This window comes from Gossypium hirsutum, chromosome A03 (assembly GCF_007990345.1).
Source record: "Gossypium hirsutum isolate 1008001.06 chromosome A03, Gossypium_hirsutum_v2.1, whole genome shotgun sequence".
Taxonomy (NCBI): Eukaryota; Viridiplantae; Streptophyta; class Magnoliopsida; order Malvales; family Malvaceae; genus Gossypium; species Gossypium hirsutum.
Window position 1 is genome coordinate 95,717,297 of NC_053426.1, and position 13,955 is coordinate 95,731,251.

Here is a 13,955-nt window from a genome sequence, read left to right on the forward strand (position 1 = left end):
GACCACTTTTTCCTTCCCTTTATCGGATTTAGTTCCCCTTTGCTCTTGAGCTTAATTAAACAAATAAATTGATTTAATCATTTGAGCATCGAAAAGAGGAACACAAGGCACTTAGCCCATATTTATACATTTGACATTAAAGTCACATATGTACGGAATCATGAATCAAACTCAACATTTTAGCTAATTTTTCCCCCTTGACCGAATATGCATGTCTATTTTGGGGCCGATTTCAACACTTAATACATTCTACAAGTATGGTCACTTGTATTGACTAAACACCCTTTTGTTTCAAGTTCAAAACTTGGCTAATACACACATATACACACTAGTAAAGCATCCTCTCCCTTTCCATCAATTTAACACATGCATTGCTCATTAACATGCAAAAGTTATATTCGGCCTTAGCACACAACTTGCTAGCCGATTCTTCTCCATTTAGCAACCAATGCACATATGTGCTCACTCAAAAATGCTAAAAAGGAGGTTCAAGAATCATCAAGCCACCATCACATGCATCATTAACAAGCTTCATATTTAGCATGCAATGGCATTAACACAAACTCCACCTAGGCCGAATCTTAACTCATCCTCATGCCTCATCACCACAACAACAAACATCAACCAAGAATGATGCATCCATGGCCGAGTGTCATTTCCATCACATAGCAAGATTTAGACCATGGGCTAGGTAGAACTCAAGCTAACAACTAAAACATGCATGCATCTCATGGAACATCATCAAACATACCTTAGCCTAGCTACATGCATGGCCGAACCTCTTCAACCTTTCTTCTTCCTTCCTCCTTAAAATTTTTGGCCAAGGATGAACCAAAGGATGAGCATTTTTTTTCTTTGTTTTTTTCTTTCTAGTTTCGGCTAAATGAAGATGAGAAAGGATGAACAAAAATTTTCTCCTTTCTTTTCTTTAGCTCACGGCAATGGGGGGGAAAACAACTACACGCATTTTTTTTGTATTCGTCATACTCCTTTTCATTATTTTATGCCCATGCCCCTTATTTTATTTTTTTCCTACATACCTCACTAGGCCAACATGTTCCCAACATGTTTCCACCCATAGCATGGCCAACCACTAGCTCAAATTTTGGGTAATTTGACATGCAAACCCATCATTTTCACAACATGCATTAATAGACCATTTTAAATTAGCCTATCATATTTTCACCATGTCTCATATCAATCCCTATTTAATAATTTCTCATGCAATTGGCAAAATTGGAGAATGAAACTTCCACATACTCATGTACACACATAATAAGCATAGAATATGGAAATCAATTATTTTTATGACTCGGTTTTGTGGTCCCGAAACCACTTCCCGACTAGGGTCAATTTTGGGCTGTCACAACTCTCCCCCACTTAAGAAATTTTCGTCCCCGAAAATCTTACCGGTAAATAGGTTTGGGTATCGTTCTTTCATCGAGCTCTCGGTTTCCCAAGTAGCTTCCTCGATCCCGTGTTTGAGCCATAACACCTTCACTAACGGAACCCTTTTGTTTCGCAACTCCTTCACTTCACGAGCTAGGATATGCATCGGCTCTTCTTCATAACTCATATCGGCTTGAATTTCAACCTCTGATGGGCTAATTATGTGCGATGGATCAGATCGATAGCGTCGAAGCATCGAAACATGAAAGACGTCGTGAATCTTTTCAAGCTCAGGGGGCAAAATCAATCTATACGCAACCGGACCAACTCGTTCAGAGATTTCATACGGCCCAATGAATCTCGGGCTCAACTTGCCCTTACGGCCAAACCTGAGTACCTTTTTCCAAGGCGAAACTTTAAGGAACACTTTATCTCCCACCTGATATTCAATGTCCTTTCGTTTCAAATCCGCATACGATTTTTGACGATCTGTGGCTGCTTTCAGACTTTCACGGATTACCTTTACTTTCTGTTCAGCATCCTTAATCAAATCAACTCCGAAAATTTTACTTTCACCGAGCTCGGTCCAAAACAACGGTGTACGGCATTTACGACCGTACAAAGCCTCGTAAGGTGCCATCTTAATACTTGATTGAAAACTATTATTGTAAGCGAATTCAATCAAAGGTAAATACCGTTCCCATGAACCACTGAACTCGAGGATGCAACATCTCAACATATCCTCAAGTATCTGAATTATCCGCTCAGATTGACCATCGGTTTGGGGATGAAAAGCAGTGCTAAAATGCAACTTGGTACCCAAAGCTTCTTGCAATTTCCTCCAAAATCGCGAGGTGAATCTCGGATCTCTATCCGACACGATAGAAATAGGTACCCCGTGTAATCTCACAATCTGAGAAACGTACAATTCAACTAGTCTATCCAATGAAAAATCCATACACACGGGGATAAAGTGAGCCGACTTAGTCAGTCTATCAACAACAACCCAAATCGCATCTTTCTTACTTGTTGACAATGGCAGTCCGGACACAAAGTCCATTGTGACTCGATCCCATTTCCACTCGGGTATCATGATCGGCTGAAGTAATCCTGAAGGCACTTGATGTTCCGCTTTCACTTGTTGACATATTAAACATCTCGAAACAAAGTCGGAGATGTCTCGTTTCATGCCATGCCACCAAAACCAACGTTTCAAATCGTTGTACATTTTCGTACTCCCCGGGTGACTTGACATTCGGCTACAATGGGCTTCGTTCAGAATCATCGAAATGAGTTCCGAACTCCTTGGAATACACAAACGACTTCTGAACCTCAAACAATCATCATCATCAATTTGAAACTCTGATTCCTTGTTCGGAGCACACTCAGCCCGTTTTGCAACCAATTCATCATCAACTTTCTGGGCTTCACGAATTTGATGAATCAATAATGGTTTGGCTTTTAATTCAGCTATTAACACATTGTCGGGTAGAACAGACAAGTGCACATTCATCGCTCGTAAAGCAAACAATAATTTCCGGCTTAAGGCGTCCGCAACCATATTAGCCTTTCCCGGGTGGTAATCAATGACAAGCTCGTAATCTTTCAACAACTCAAGCCAACGTCTTTGTCGCAGATTTAAGTCTCTTTGAGTCATCAAATTTTTGAGACTTTTGTGATCCGAAAATACATGGCACTTCTCACCAAATAAGTAATGTCGCCATATTTTTAAAGCAAATACGATGGCAGCTAGTTCAAGATCACGGGTCGGATAATTTTTCTCATGTGGATTTAATTGTCTCGACGCATAGGCCACCACTCGACCTTCTTGCATCAATACGCAACCCAACCCAAGTAGGGATGCGTCACCTATAAATGACAAACTCCTTGCCTGATTCGGGTTGCACTAAAATTGGAGCTTCAGTCAAATAAGTTTTTAGTTGATCAAAACTTTTCTGACATTTCTCCGTCCATTCGAACTTAACATCCTTTTGAAGTAGCTTCGTCATTGGTGTGGCTATCATCGAGAAACCTTTAACAAATCATCGGTAATAACCGGTGAGTCCCAAAAAGCTCCGAACCTCAGTAATATTTCTCGGAGGTTTCCAGTTAAGTATGGCTGAAATTTTGTTCGGGTCAACTCGAATACCCGATGCGGATACCACATGACCCAAGAAGCTAACCTCTCTTAACCAGAACTCACACTTACTGAACTTAGCATATAACTGCTTATCCCGCAAAATTTGCAACACTAGCCTCAGATGCTCAGCATGTTCGGTCTCATCTCTTGAATAGACCAAGATGTCATCAATGAACACAACTACGAACCGATCCAAATATGGTCTGAAGATCCGATTCATCAAATCCATAAATACCGCAGGGGCATTTGTGAGCCCAAACGGCATCACTAAGAACTCGTAATGACCATATCCCGTTCTGAAAGCAGTTTTGGGTATGTCCGAATCTCGAATTCGCAACTGATAATAGCCCGATCTCAAATCTATTTTTGAGAACATTGAGGCTCCCTTCAGTTGGTCGAACAAATCATCGATACGCGGTAACGGATATTTGTTCTTTATCGTCACTTTATTCAGTTGACGATAGTCAATGCACAACCTCATGGTTCCGTCCTTCTTTTTCACGAACAATACTGGTGCACCCCAAGGTGAGAAACTTGGTCGAGCAAAACCTCTATCCGTCAATTCTTGCAACTGAGCTTTCGGCTCTTTTAACTCGGTTGGTGCCATACGATACGGAGCTATCGAAATCGGCGTAGTCCCAGGTACAAGCTCAATACCAAACTCTACCTCCCGAACAGGTGGTAAACCCGGTAATCCTTCAGGAAAAACATCCGGGTATTCACAAACCACCGACACAGATTCGGGTTTCTTGTCTAATTCTTTGTCATCCAGTACATACGCAAGGTATGCTTCGCACCCTTTTCTTACATATTTCTGGGCCAACATTGCTGATATTACAGCTGGCATCCCCTCCAAGTCCGTAGACTCAACTCGGATTACTTCGTTATTTGCGCACCTCAAATCAATAGTCTTGCTTTTGCAATTCACAACCGCATCATGCGCGGTCAACCAATCCAAACCAAGAATAACATCAAATTCATCAAACGGCAAAAGCATCAAGTCCGCCGGAAAACAGGAACCTCGAATTTCTAGGGGACATTTCTTACACACTTTGTCGACAAGCACGTAACGACCCAAGGGATTTGACACCCGAATTACGAACTCAGTAGACTCAATAGGTAAAGTCTTACTGGATGCTAAGGTTTCACATATGTAAGAATGAGTAGAACCGGGGTCAATCAAAGCAATTACATTAGTATCAAAGAGAGTAAAAGTACCGGTAATAACATCAGGCGAAGAAGCATCCTCGCGGGCACGTATAGCATAAGCTCTAGCAGGCGCACGAGCCTCGGATCTGGTCGTAGCATCTCTAGATCCTCTCTGACCACCACTAGCATTGCCCGTATTTCCAGATGGTCTACCTCGAGCAGTGGTAGCACCCGGTTTCCCACTCTGATTTTCATTCTGTTCAAACAACCTCGGGCAATCTTTAATGAAGTGGTCAACTGATCCGCACTTGTAACAGGAGCGGTCAGGGAATCTACAACTCCCCGAATGCCATTTACCACAATATCGACATTTCGTTCTATCTCGACGTTCATTCCCAACACTGGCGACCGAAGTGCCTCGTGTACCCACAGGGGGTCGATCACGATCTCGTCTAAAAAGGCCCGAAGTGCCTCTAAACTGGCCCGCATCATCTCGAAATTTCTTCGATGCCTGTTGAAGAGACTTTCTCGAAGATCTTTTACGAAACTCTCCAGTTCCCACATCAACTTTTTGTTTTTCTTTTCTAAGCTCTTCGGCTTTACAAGCTCGCTCAACCAGTACTACGAACTCTCGTATTTCAAGAACGCCAACGAACATTTTTATATCTTCATTCAGCCCATCCTCGAAGCGTTTACACATGATAGCCTCGGACGAAACACATTCCCGAGCGTATCTACTAAGTGTAACAAATTTTCACTCGTAATCAGTAACTGACATGGAACCTCGCTTAAGCTCAAGAAATTCCTTCCGTTTTTTATCAACAAATCTCTGACTGATATACTTTTTCCGAAACTCAGTTTGGAAAAACTCCCAAGTTACTTGCTCTCGGGGCACAACAGAAGTCAGAGTACTCCACCAATAATAGGCAGAATCATGTAGCAAGGAGATAGTACACTTTAGGCACTCATCGGGTGTACAAGATAGCTCATCGAGTACCCAGATAGTGTTGTCCAACCAAAATTCAGCTTGCTCGGCATCGTCGCTATCCGTAGCTTTAAATTCAGTAGCCCCATGTTTTCGGATTCTGTCAACTGGGGGCTTATTTGACCTTATTTGGTCAGTTACCGGAGGTATTGTAGGTGCGGGGGTGGTATTAGTTGGGAATGGAGGTTGTGGGACAGCCATATTAGTTCGAATGTATTGGTTGAACCAATCATTCATCACGCTATAGAAAGCTTGTCTAGCTTCATCATTCGGGTTACTAGCATTAGGTTAAGAGTCCGCCGGCGCTGTCCCTTGTGCGAGAGCAGGCGCTACACTCTCAAGATCATCAGCTACCTCTCGGTTGGGATCGAGATCCATTACTATAAATAAACACATTTACAATTGTCAGAAATCACCACACTATCAAGTAATCACATAAAATGGCATGTATAGCAAGACCCAACGCATTACGGTAGTCCTAGAATCGACTAAACCGTAGCTCTGATACCAATCAAATGTAACACCCCGAACCCGAGACTGACACCGGAGTCGAACACGAGGTGTTAACAGACTTTAAACCCCTTATAAAAAAATATTTCCCAGACACTGCCAATCTGCGTACTAGTCGCTTTAAAAATCATATCTTGAGTTTCACAACTCGAAAATCAGTTTCGTGATTTTTCCCTGAAACTAGACTCATATTCCCATCTACATATTTTTTCTAGAATTTTTGGTCGGGCCAATTAGTACAGTTTATTAGTCAAAGTCTCCCATGTACATCACTGCTGCTGTCAACATCTGCCTTTAAGGTAGACTTTACCTATTTCATGGTTTCCATGATTCAACTAGCCCTTTTTGCATAAATAGCACAATTTATGAAAGTGATTAACCATCCCCGTGGCCAATCCTTGTCAAGCATATCCACACCAAATGATTATAACATTATACTCAAACACATATAAGCCATTTTCGCATGGCTATCCAAAATTTATACAAGTCCAAAAGGTCCACAACCCACAACAAACGGGTAGTCCTATACATGCCATTTCGAAGTTCAACCAAAATTGTACCAAAAGGGGGGGCTTTGATAGTGTGGGCAACTTTTACTTCAAGATCCCGAGTCCGATAGCTGGAGAACCAAATCTATAAAACAGAGGAGCAATGAAACGGAGTAAGCAATTTATGCTTAGTAAGTTTTGAGCAAGGAATTCCAGCACAACAAAAGTATAGCATTCATATAGCTAAACGGATAATTTCATATGCACAAATTTACGATATCGTACTTGCGTCACATTATCAACCCTTATGTACATACACAAAAGATCAACTCAGCCAAAGGCCGGTAGCTCGTTTATCAACTGAGCGAATACTTATTTGTAAGGGCTCAACTAAATTCAAGCACATACGAAACATACCTCAATGTTGGGATGTTTCGAGAGTATTAACTGGAATTTTACAGCACAATGCCCGGTTATAGTAATTCGCACAAATGCCTTCGGGACTTAATCTGGATTTAGTAACTAGCACAAATGCCTTCGGGTTTAACCCGGAATTAGTATCTCGCACAAATGCCTTTGGGACTTAACCCGGATTTAGTATCTCGCACAAATGCCTTCGGATCTTAGTCCGGATATGGTCACTTAGCACAAAGCCTTCGGGACTTAGCCCGGACATCATTCAAATAACCATGCACATTTAACAATAAATCATGGCACATCCGTATTTCGTTTTCGTTAGCAAAACTCAAACACAAGACATTTATCATTCTTGCAATTTCGGCTCAATAGCCACACACAAAGAGCATGATTTTGTCTGCTTAGAACATGATTTAATCAAATCTTAATTTAAGCTCTCTTACTCAAGAACTTACCTCGGGTGTTGTCGAACGATTCCGATAGCTATTCGACCACTTTTTCCTTCCCTTTATCGGATTTAGTTCCCCTTTGCTCTTGAGCTTAATTAAACAAATAAATTGATTTAATCATTTGAGCATCGAAAAGAGGAACACAAGGCACTTAGCCCATATTTATACATTAGACATTAAAGTCACATATGTACGGAATCATGAATCAAACTCAACATTTTAGCTAATTTTTCCCCCTTGGCCGAATATGCATGTCTATTTTGGGGCCGATTTCAACACTTAATACATTCTACAAGTATGGTCACTTGTATTAACTAAACACCCTTTTGTTTCAAGTTCAAAACTTGGCTAATACACACATATACACACTAGTAAAGCATCCTCTCCCTTTCCATCAATTTAACACATGCATTGCTCATTAACATGCAAAAGTTATATTCGGCCTTAGCACACAACTTGCTAGCCGATTCTTCTCCATTTAGCAACCAAGGCACATATGTGCTCACTCAAAAATGCTAAAAAGGAGGTTCAAGAATCATCAAGCCACCATCACATGCATCATTAACAAGCTTCATATTTAGCATGCAATGGCATTAACACAAACTCCACCTAGGCCGAATCTTAACTCATCCTCATGCCTCATCACCACAACATCAAACATCAACCAAGAATGATGCATCCATGGCCGAGTGTCATTTCCATCACATAGCAAGATTTAGACCATGGGCTAGGTAGAACTCAAGCTAACAACTAAAACATGCATGCATCTCATGGAACATCATCAAACATACCTTAGCCTAGCTACATGCATGGCCGAACCTCTTCAACCTTTCTTCTTCCTTCCTCCTTAAAATTTTTGGCCAATGATGAACCAAAGGATGAACATTTTTTTTCTTTATTTTTTTCTTTCTAGTTTCGGCTAAATGAAGATGAGAAAGGATGAACAAAAATTTTCTCCTTTCTTTTCTTTAGCTCACGGCAATGGGGGGAAAACAACTACACACATTTTTTTGTATTCATCATACTCCTTTTCATTATTTTATGCCCATGCCCCTTATTTTATTTTTTTCCTACATACCTCACTAGGCCAACATGTTCCCAACATGTTTCCACCCATAGCATGGCCAACCACTAGCTCAAATTTTGGGTAATTTGACATGCAAACCCATCATTTTCACAACATGCATTAATAGACCATTTTAAATTAGCCTATCATATTTTCACCATGTCTCATATCAATCCCTATTTAATAATTTCTCATGCAATTGGCAAAATTGGAGAATGAAACTTCCACATACTCATGTACACACATAATAAGCATAGAATATGGAAATCAATTATTTTTTTGACTCGGTTTTGTGGTCCCGAAACCACTTCCCGACTAGGGTCAATTTTGGGCTATCACACTTCTGGTTTGTTACAATCGATTATGATTTCTGAATGGAAATGGGATAGAGTGACAATGGACTTTATTTCGGGTTTTCCCCTATCTCTGAGAAAGAAAGATGCAATCTGGGTTGTAGTTGATCAATTGATGAAATCAGCTCATTTTATTCCAGTACGATCCGACTACTCACTTGATAAGTTAGTTGAGTTATACATTTCTGATATTGTGAGATTGCATGGTGTGCCATTATCTATTGTGTTAGACAGAGATCCGAGATTCACATCACGATTTTGGAAGAAATTGCAAGATGCTATGGGTATGAAATTGCACTTCAGTACAGCTTTTCACCCACAAACGGATTATCAATCTAAGTAGATTATTCAGATACTCGAGGATATGCTGAGATGTTGCATTCTTGAGTTTGAAGGTTCGTGGGAACAATATTTGCCTTTGATTGAATTCGCTTACAATAATTAGTTTTCAATCGAGTATTAAAATGGCACTGTACGAAGCCTTATATGGTCACAAATTCCATACACCTTTATATTAGACTGAGTCAGCGAGAATAAGATTCACGAAATTGATTTGATAAAAGAGACTAAACAAAAAGTAAAAATGATTCGAGATAGTTTGAAAGCAGCTTCTGATCGTCAGAAATCTTACGCAGATTTGAAATGAAAAGACATTGAATTTGAGATTGGCGACAAAGTGTTTTTGAAAGTATCCTCGAGGAAGAAAGTACTTCAATTCGGTAGAAAAGGCAAATTGAGTTCGGGGCTTATCGAGCCGTACGAGATTACCGAGCCTATCGGGCCAGTTGCTTATAGATTGTTGTTGCCACGTAAGATAGAAAAGATTCACAATGTATTTCACGTATCGATGCTTCGACGATATAGATCCGATCCTTCACATGTAATTCCTCTATCTAAGATTGATATTTAGTCTGATATGACCTATGAAAAAGAACCGATCCGTATCTTAGCTCGTGAGATTAAAGAATTGAGAAATAAGAAAATTTCGTTAGTAAAAGTAATGTGGCATCGATACAGTGTTGAAGAGGCTACGTAAGAGCCTAAAGATGCTGTGAGATAGCAATATCTGAATCTGTTTAATGGTAAGATTTTCGGGGACGAAAAATCCATACGGGGGGAGAATTGTAACAGTCCGATTTAGACCCTAGTCAGAATAGTGGATTCGGGACCACAAATTCGAGTCAAAAAATATTTAAATATTATTTTATGTGCTTATGATTTGTGAATTAGTATGTGTGAAAATTATGTATGAAAAGTTTATCAATTGTGTGCTTAATTTGCAAAAAGGACCTAATAGCATAAAATGTAAAAGTTGCTTGCTATATGTTAAGTGTGCCTATTTGTTATGTCTTTGTAAATGAGAGGTCCTTATGTGGTTAATATGTCATTTACATGGTTAATGGACATTAATGGCCATAATATAAGTGATTTTATAATGGTTTATTAAAGGGTAATTTGGTAATTAGTTTATTAATCATATGTTAAATAAAACAAAACATTAAATTGGCTATCATATTCATCATTTAGCCGAAATTGAAGAAAAAAATTAGGGTTCTAAGCCTTTAAGCATTCGGCACTCACTTTGGTTAATTCGTAAGTGATTTTTGATTCGTTTTTGATCATTTCTACGTTTTTGTGATCATTGCTTTGTGTTTTACTAAGCCCATGTCTCAATTTCTATTTTTGTGGATGATTTTGAATTGAGCTATTGATGAAATTATGAGCTTTGTGATGTTAGTTGTTGGAAAATAAAATATATGTGTTAGGTTAGTATATTTTGTCTTTGAATTTTTGATGAATTTGAGTAATTTGGGCTAAATTGTAAAAATGAGATTTTGAGGGACTAAAATGTGAAAATGTGAGTGCTAATTTTTAAAATGCCTTAAATGTGTGTTTTTGGATTTATTGGAATAAATGTGAGTTTGAATAAGTTAAATTTAAATTTACATAGATCAAGAATTAAAGAAAACAAAATTAGATCAAAGAAAGTTGAAAGTCGTCGAATACCCGATTCCGTCTATCTGAATCCGTACGAGGTAAGTCTATATACAAATAAATGTATTTGAAATGGTTTATTTATGCTTATATTTTATTGAACAATGATGAATGGCTATATGCTTTGAATATGAGACATCCGAGAAAGTATCGAAAAAGTTCCGACGTCTGAAAAGCCCCGTACGAACCTTAGGAATAGTTAGGATACATATGTCATGACATAGGATCCGATATGTGTTATCGTGTAAGACCATGTCTGGGACGTTGGCATCAACTTATGATTTACGTGTAAGACCACATCTGGGACATTGGCATCGTATTTGATTTCGTGTAAGACCCTGTCTGGGACAGTGGCATTGATATTGGATTACATGTAAGACCACGTCTGGGACGTTGGCATTGTACGAGCTTTCTGAGCTATCTGGGTATCCTTATGATTCCAAATGGTTCAATGGGCATTCTAAGAAATTAGATGACTATGTGAATTTGTATCCTACTCAGGTATGTTTGATTTGCATATCATGTTTGAGTATGAAAGGTAAGAATATGTACCTTGATGAATATATGATATAAGTATGAGCTACTATGAGAATGAGTTATGATATGTATATGTAAATTATGTTCAAATGAACTATAAGAGATATATCGCTAAGTGAATGAATATTGCCTTAAATTTTATGAATGAATTGATGTTATTTGTTAAGTTTATTTGTATATGGCTTACTAAGCTTTTGAAAGCTTACTTTGTGTGTGTTTGCATTTTTTTATAAATATCATAGCTATCGAGAGCTCAGGGATCTTCGAGGATCATCACCACACTATCGAACCTTGCTTTGGTACCTTTTGAAAATGTATATATGTAAGTATGGCATGTATAGGGTAGAAGTGCTTTGATTATGTTTTGTGATGTATATATATCTAGCCATGTGACTTGCCTTGATTATGTTTATGTATATGAATAAGTTCTTGGTATAAATTATGTGATGAAATTATGCTACTATGATATGTTCTTTAATGGGCATGAGAATAGGTCATTTTGGGTAAGTTTGTGGCAAGTGTTTATTTTGGATTTTGTTAAGTTTTTGGCATGATTTTAGCTCATGATTTGTTATGTTTTGGAATGGTGAATAAGCATGAATTTGGTTGATGATTATGGCTTAATTGATGTATGTAATGGTTGTGAAATAGATGAGCATTTGGTATGCATTTGGTGCCTAATTGTTGATTGTAGGAAGGACCCTTAATGGGTGGTAATTTGGCCTTGTAAATGGCCTATTTTTGCCCACAGTGGCAAGGACACGGGCCTGTGTCTCAGCCATGTTGCTCGAGGGTCATTTCGAATTGAGCCTGAGCAGACTACACAGTTGCACACACGAGCGTGTGCTAGGCCGTGTGGCCAAGTCAATTTTCACTACGGGCTATACGCATGGGCGTCTGACTAGCCGTGTGATCCAAGTCAGTAACCTCCCTAATTTTCACTCAGCTTGGCACACGGGCGTGTCTTGTGGTCGTGTGGACAAGTCAGTATGTATGCCCTATTTTGACACGACCTAGACACATGGGCGTGTCTAAAGCCGTGTGAAGCACACGGCCTATTGACACGAGCGTGTGACCTGTAAAACTTTGAAAAATGTTTAATTTTCAAAAAATTTTGTATGTGCTCGGTTTAGTCCCGATCCCTTTCTAAAGCATGATTAAGGTCTCAATGACCTATATAAGGGACATTATAATCATGATTGATTATGATTGTAGATAATGTATATGAATTGTTTGTAAAATGTTTTCGATTGTCCAGAAACGCTTTTAACCCTAATTCGGTGATGGATACGGGTTAGGGGTGTTACAGTAAGACCATACTTGGGATATGGCATCGATATAAGACTTTTTGTAAGACCATAGCTGGGATATTGGCATCGATACAAGATTACATGTAAGACCATATTTGGGATATGGCATTGGTATGGTACTGTGTGAATGAGATTCCCAAGTATCCTTTAGTATTCCAAGTGGTTCAACGGGTAATTTAACGAGTATGTCAAAGATGAATTGTGTGTAAATCAAATTCGAGATGACACAGGTATGTACGTAAAACTCATATGTAACGAGCTCGTTATGTGATGAACCCTCGGTAAGGTTACGATTGTGTAAGTTATGATAATAAGATCTTAACAATATTTTTTCCAATTATCATCAAGTTCATTGTATGTTAAATGTTTGGACGTGATGCCTATTATTTGCATAGGAACTTACTAAGCTATATAGCTTAACCCCCTTCTTTTCCCATGTTTTATAATGCCGTCAAGCTAGCTCGGGTTGGAGATTGCCAGAGATCCTATCACACTATCAAGCTATCGTTTTGGGTATTGATGAATTCAAGTATTTTGAGTTATGGCATGTATATTGAGTTGGTCATTTTGTTATATGTGTCATATGATTTTACTCAATGCAATGGCTTATAATCGTCAAAGGCTTGTTTTACTATTTGGCCATGTAAGTTGGCTTATATGGCTTGTAATCGTCAAAGGCTTGTTTTGCTATTTGGTCATGTAAGTTGGCTTATATTGGCTAACATGGTTGTAAGCCTAAGTATACTCATATAAGTATACTCATATATGGTGATATGATCATGGTATGCTTGGTGAATGTGAAATGTTTGGAAATGTGATTTATTACATGATTGTGTAATTTTTGGAAATGTGACCTATTGATGAGATGAGGAATTTGATTATAATTTGGTAACTAGAAAGTAATTGAATGAAGTCTAATGAATGTGAAATTTGTATGTTTGATTTAGGGCTTCATAAATGTAGTGATGTGTTAGATAAATACATTGAGTTGATATGTTTTAACCATGAATGTGGATGTTTTGGTTGCCCAAGTATGTATTGTTTTGTGCCTTTGAATTAGGGTAAGTGTATGTGTGAATAAGGGTGGAAAAATGGCTTGGTAAATATCCTTGCTTTTGTCCACATAGGCATGTGTCTGGGCCGTGTGTGACACACGGTTAGCCCCAT